This window comes from Epinephelus moara, chromosome 17, assembly GCF_006386435.1.
Source record: "Epinephelus moara isolate mb chromosome 17, YSFRI_EMoa_1.0, whole genome shotgun sequence".
NCBI lineage: Eukaryota > Metazoa > Chordata > Actinopteri > Perciformes > Serranidae > Epinephelus > Epinephelus moara.
The window spans coordinates 30,407,754-30,414,619 of NC_065522.1; the positions used below are offsets into that span (position 1 = coordinate 30,407,754).

A 6,866-nucleotide genomic window follows, 5' to 3' on the forward strand; every position below is an offset into this window, starting at 1 on the left:
AGCAGAAGTTGCGTTGCTGGTCACGGCAAAGAAATTCAGCACAGTTAACTGCTGCCTGCCTTTAATCACCGACTTGTGACTATCTGACAGCATGTGTGATTTCACCGCATTGACGCCCATTGTGCAAAGTTTGAAGATCTTTTTGCACACGCTGCAAAATTCCTCTCCGGGTTTACGACGGGCTTTAACCAGGTTCTAAATAGTTCCTCATCCAACCACTTCTGCTGAAACTTGCATTTTCCCATTTTTCCGACATTTGCTAATATTCCCTCCGCTCTTTCGCCACAGCATGAGCACCCTCACAGCACGCTGCATTCCAAGCATCTGGTGTTGTGACTCTGTGCACCGGCCGTAAACAGTAACCAATTAAAGGGTTCTGCTGTCAATCATCACATTATACTTCTGATCAAAATTATTAAAGGTGTATATAATCAAAATAAATCATGAATAACAATGTTTTTTTTCCCCATCAAGTGTATTTAATTTTTTAATGCCTCCGGACATCGAATTTAATGCTTTTTAATGCCATTTAAGGCTTTAATTTTCGCAAAATCTATTTAATGACTTTTAATGCTTTTTAATGACCCGCGGAAACCCTGCAAGGTGCACAATTTTCCGCCTCGTAGGGTAAACATATTGGTGGAACCTTTTTGGCCTTCCGCCACGGGAGGGGCTGTTGATGATGCCGCACGTGCGACCCACTGGCGGTCGACTAACAGGAAACAGCTGATAGCAGGAATTAGCGAGCAGCTAGTAGCAAGAGGGAACTTTTGCCAATTGCCAATTGAGAGAATCGCAAAAAGACTGACCAGCCGCGGCTTCCCTCCCACGTCACACGCTGAGCTACATGTTTTATTACTTGCTCACGGCCCCCATTGCCCCGAAAAAGGCACATTCTGTATAAACAAAAGTAGGTAGGTGGCATTTTGCTGCACTCCCCGATTTTGTTTTTATACTGCCAATGCTGAAAGAAGACTGATTGGGCTTTCCTGCAGATTTGCACAATTCCTATCTAAAACGGGTGAATGACTCAGTTTGAAATTGTTTAGGAGGTGCTTCTTATGTTAAACAATAAAAAGTTGCTTCCCCTTAAGGTAAGATGAGGACAAAAGGATTAATAAAAGCATTAATCTCAAAACACATATCAGACCTGTAGTCTCCCTCCTTCAAGTTTAATCTGACCTGACTGCATGGATGAAATCATTAATATCCAGGAGAACACTTTACATACAGCATGTGAGCAAAGACAAAGGCACAACATAACAACTTAATATCCTGTGCTTGCGCACTTTCAAATTTAAAAAAAAAAGAAGATATTTTTTAGGGCATTTTTGCTTTTATAGATAGGACAGTTAAGCGTGAAAGGGGGAGAGAGGGGAAATGACATGCAGCAAAGGGCCACAGGCTGGAGTCGAACCTGGGCTGCTGCGGCAACAGCCTTGTACATGGGGCGCCTGCTCTATCCACTAATCCACAGACGCCCCGCGCACTTTCAAATATAATGAAAATGGCAGAACTGTTCAAAAATGAGGAAATGCATATAGTTTTGCATATAGTATTTGATGTTAACAACTGTTTCAAGTAACCAACAACAACCAGGATTAAAATTCTAAAATTGAAACAATACCCAACTCTGATTGGTTTCTGAGTTGTTGAAGCCAAGTGAATTTTTGATGGTGACAAACACTGCAGCTGAAAGGTTTCTCTCCTGTGTGGGTTTTCATGTGTTTGTGTAACCATCCAGCCTGTGGTAAAGATTTCATACAAACACTGAGCCTGAAGGGTCAGTGTCTTATATAAGTCTCATTTGTTTTGAAGGTCTTATTCCGTAAAAGATTTTTCTATAAACTGAGCAGCTGAATCACTTTCCTCCTTCACAGTTTGTCATATGTGTATATCAATTTCCACTTTGTCTAAATGATTCCCCACAAATTACCCAGCTAAATGGTCTCTCTCCTGCATGACAATTCATGTCTAACTTAAGAACACCACTGTGACCTAATCTTTTCCCAAACTCAGAGCAGCTAAATGGTTTTTCTCCAGTATGAGATCTCATGTGGTCCTTCAGATGTTAACTCTGACAACAACTTTTCCCACACTCAGAACAGTTGAATGGTTTCTCTCCTGTATGCGCTCTCATGTGTTTATTATTTTCTTTATTCCAAATGTGCACTGTGACCAAATCTTTTCACACACTGAGAGCAGCTATATGGATTTTCTCCTGTAGGAGATCCCACGCGTTTCTTCAGAACTTCACTTTGACTAAATCTTTTCCCACATTAAGAGCAGCTAAATGGTTTCTCTCCTGTATGAGATCTCATATGAAAATTCAGATGTCCCCTCCGACCAAATCTTTTCCCACACTCAGAACAGCTAAATGGTTTTTCCCCCGTATGAGATCTCATGTGTATCTTCAAATGTCCACTGTAACCAAATCTTTTCCCACACTCAGAACAGCTAAATGGTTTTTCTCCCGTATGAGCTCTCATGTGTCTCTTCAGAATTCCACAACGACCAAATCTTTTCCCACACACAGAACAGCTAAATGGTTTCTCTCCTGTATGAGATCTCATGTGTATCTTCAAATCTCCACTGTAACCAAATCTTTTCCCACACTCAGAACAGCTAAATGGTTTCTCTCCTGTATGAGCTATCATGTGTTGCTTCAGAATTCCACAACGACCAAATCTTTTCCCACACACAGAACAGCTAAATGGTTTCTCTCCTGTATGAGCTCTCATGTGTATCGTCAAATCTCCACTGTAACCAAATCTCTTCCCACACACAGAACAGCTAAATGGTTTCTCTCCTGTATGAGCTCTCATGTGTTTCTTCAAATCTCCACTGTAACAAAATCTTTTCCCACACTCAGAGCAGCTAAATGGTCTCCCTCCTGTATGAGATCTCATGTGTACCTTCAGATTTCGCCTCTGACCAAATCTTTTCCCACACTCAGAGCAGCTAAATCTTTTCTCCCAAACAATCAAATCACTGACAGGGACTTCATCATTTTTCAGACAGTTTAAACCTGACTGAGGTTCTCTGGTCTCCGTCCGATCATCACTGTCATCAGTCTCAGGTTGTAAATGTGTATCTGGATCTGAGTTTCTGGCTGCCTCACATCCTCCATAGTCCTCTCCCTCTGCTTCTATTCCCATCTGCTGAGTTTGTCTTTGATGAAGCTGTGAGGACTGAGGTTTCTCTTCATCATCTTCACTCTTCACAGGGACAGGAGTGGATGTGAACTTGGTGATATCATCCTCCTCCAGCCCTTGANCTACAGATCTCTGAGCATCAAACAGCTTCACAGTGTTCACTCAGCTGTGTCAGAGTGAGTGAGGTTGAGGTGAGCTTTAATTTCATAGCAGTCATTAACATGTACTGTTACTCTTGTCATGTCTGGAGGGTACAGTGTGGCTCTTTATTTACTCAGTCTGAAGTGAATTACGTGACAATGATTGTTCATAGGATGCGAGAGTTTGCTGTGAGTCAGTTTGATTACTGGCACACACACACAGGTGAGCACACTAGAGCACGGCTAGGGCCGCATTTTCCCGTGTTCGAGACAATTATAACCAAGTCTGGCCCGAACCTGCAGCACGGCACCGAACACACAGTCTATGGAGCGGAGCCTGTGTTGCGTTCAGACGTAAATAACAAATTCAAGCACTTGAATAGGGATATTTTTGTAGGGAGCAACACCTCTCCCACTCGGCAGCATGCCTCTGTTTGAGGTGCTACAGTAAATTGTACTGCTACCTTGGGTAGCAACAGCCTTCAAACACACTTTGCAGCGGGGTGCTGTTTGTTCTGTGTCTGACGCCACAAAACCGAACCAATTCCAAATAACTGAAGAACTCGTTCCTTTCTTGGGAACGAGTTCTTCTCCACTCGCTGCCATGTTGTTTGTGTATCAAGCACGCGGGGAGCGGCGGTGGTGGATGTTAAAGAGAAAATCGATTTTCTTTAAAACAAATCGACCTAAACTACAAATTCGAATTAATCGATAAAATCCATTTATCGCCCAGCCCTAAGACAGACGCTGAATTGCTTTCCCACTTCCACATGTCTTTAAAAAACAAAACTCAACTCGAAATAGTGTTGAGATCTCACACAATGCGACTCTGATAATTCATTAAAATAAAGCTGTAATGCAATTTGGTGCTGCACATGCCTTGTGCCAAGAGCACAGAGAAGGAGAAGAGCTCGAAGCTGCAGCCGCTACAGGAGTCTGTTCTCTGGGATCTTTTAATTTATTTATTTATTTATTTAGAAGGAGGACAGTACACATTAATGGACATCAGGGATGGGCAAACGATCAAAATTCATTATTCGATCATCAAAAAAATTAACGATCAATTATTAATTGATAAGCGAGTATTTCAAAAAAGAGAAAACAAAAGAGTGCAGTGCAGGCTGTCGCCGCAGGAGAGCGCAGCTGCCCCAGTTTTGAGCTTCAATCCTCCCAGGCCAAAGAGGAAGAATGGCGCGCATGCGCAGTTCACCCCTGGGTGTTTACAACCATTGCCAGCCAGGGGTTACAGGCTTTAGTTTTCAGCAAAACCTCCGTCTTTCAATGGTGTAGTGTTTTCAGAGGCCCGGCGGCTCGCTGGGCTTACGAGACCCCACCGGACCTATGCCAGGCATTGTAGGGGAAACACTGCGGCTATCGATCAAAATTATTTGTGATTGATCAAAAGCCTTATCAATCATCGATAATTGAAAATTTATGCCCATCCCTAATGGACATTTCTGTAAATGGGCAATTCCATGCAAATGTTGACCTCACCATGAAAAAATAAAGTAGCCATATTTATAACAAAACCCATTTAAAATGTATCATCAAGGTCTATATTTTGAAGTACAAAATACATTTGATCACAATATTCATGCAAATACATGTTTTTCCTCACTACAATGAGGAGACACAATAATGTAAAAATGTATTTTTCAGTGAACAAAATTGTATGACTTTCTGAATGGCCAGAATGGCAAAAAAAATCACCTACAGATGTCTTCTAACCTCACTTTTTATCAGGAAGGGCTGTTGTATCAATATGTAAATCAGTTAGGTACTTTTTTTTTTTTTTTGTGATTAACATTTTTATTTTCATTGTTTCAACAATACAATAGGAACCGTAACCCCCCTCCCCCAACAAACAAACCCTTCCCAAGCCACCACCATCCATGCTGATCCCTTTCTGGTTACCAACATCAACCATTGTGCTCCTTCATGTACAGCTATTACAGCTACACAGCCTGCATCAATGTACACAAAACACAAAATAACTATAACAAAATTAGAAAATGACTCCAAACAAGGTTAATACAGCACAAAGTAATCACTGCATTAAAGAGATAATTGGTAAACAAATGAAAAAATAAAAGCAATAATAGCTGAATAAAATGCAAACACATAAGAAGCACTATTCTGTATTTACTCACAATATTGAAAACTTGCATCTCTCCACCATCCAACCCCTTTCAGGAACCCTTTAAAAATTTTATGTATTTGCCCCACTTTGCTTCATATAGATCCAATCTACCCAGTTGTTTATATGACATCTTTTCAAATGCTGCAACTTGTGCCATCTCTACAGCCCACTCTTGAAGAGAGGGAACCCCCTCCGTCTTCCATCCTCTGATAAGTATTTGTCTGCCAATCATAATACTGGTTTGGACAAAACTTTTGATATGTTTATCCTCTCGTACCAGAACTGAATCATCACCCAAAATAAATAATCTAGGTATAAATGGCATTTGTATCTCTGTGATCTCACACAAATTATCATAAATATTGATCCNCATAATACTGGTTTGGACAAAACTTTTGATATGTTTATCCTCTCGTACCAGAACTGAATCATCACCCAAAATAAATAATCTAGGTATAAATGGCATTTGTATCTCTGTGATCTCACACAAATTATCATAACTGTCTATCAACACTGTCTAGTCGGTTTGCTAAAATTTTCAAAATTATCTTAACATCTATTTGCATTAATAAAAGTTGTTCTTTTGGATAAATAAAAAATATTATTCTGCTTTTTGACCAAAAGATGTTTGAATAACTTTAATGTCATCAAGCGTTCCCAAAACATCAGTGTTTCATGAGCAGCTGCTGACAGGTTGAAACTCCTCTGCAGCTCTGAAACATTTCAGCTGAGATATGAGTCACTTCCTGTTAGGACACTAGATAAAATACTTTTACTCATCGTCCTAAAAGAAGAGCCCAACGTGTTACTTGATTTTAACAGTAAGACAAACCCTTATAAAACTGTCCTCTGAGGTCTGACAGTAGGAAAACACAGGTGTGACCTGAACCTAAAATCTTACTCAGACTGTAAAGTTCTGTCTCTTCCAGCTGAGCTGTCAGGACTCTGCAGGATCACCTGAGTCTCTAACATAGAAGAATTAGATGTTGTTAGTGTGAATCTGTTGCTGTCTCAAGTTTCTGCAGCTTCATGGTGAAGCTGCACTACAGGTCCAGTAGTGAGGGCCACTGACTGCAGACATGGAGACGTGGTACTGAACCTCTACTCAGGTGACCTGAGGCTGGCCACATAAGAGTGTGCGAATATAGTGTGTGTGCTTTCATGTTCCTGCTCCAAACAACAAAAACTAAAAATTGCAAAAGCCATTTATCATTTCGAGTCACTTTCACCTTGTTCATTTCCAAATTTTCAGCATCAACAGAGGACTGAACAGAGAACAGGTGAGTCCATATGAGCCCAGCTGAGTTAAGCCAGCTGGCTTGACGAGCATCTTTGGCTCCTTTTGTCATCACTTTCCATCATCTGCAGTGTCTTAGTGTGCAGCCTGTTCCACTGACTCTGCAGGTGATAGAGGAGCTGATCATGTGACCT

At 41.0% G+C, this 6,866-nt stretch overlaps 1 protein-coding gene and 1 pseudogene across 3 annotated transcripts in view; both read right to left on the reverse strand.

The window, feature by feature from the left end:
- Positions 1–6,866, reverse strand: part of LOC126404273 (gastrula zinc finger protein XlCGF17.1-like) — a 331,284-nt gene that overhangs the window by 175,723 nt on the left and 148,695 nt on the right. The window lies entirely within an intron of this gene.
- On the reverse strand, positions 26–5,222 carry LOC126404641 (oocyte zinc finger protein XlCOF6.1-like; annotated as a pseudogene).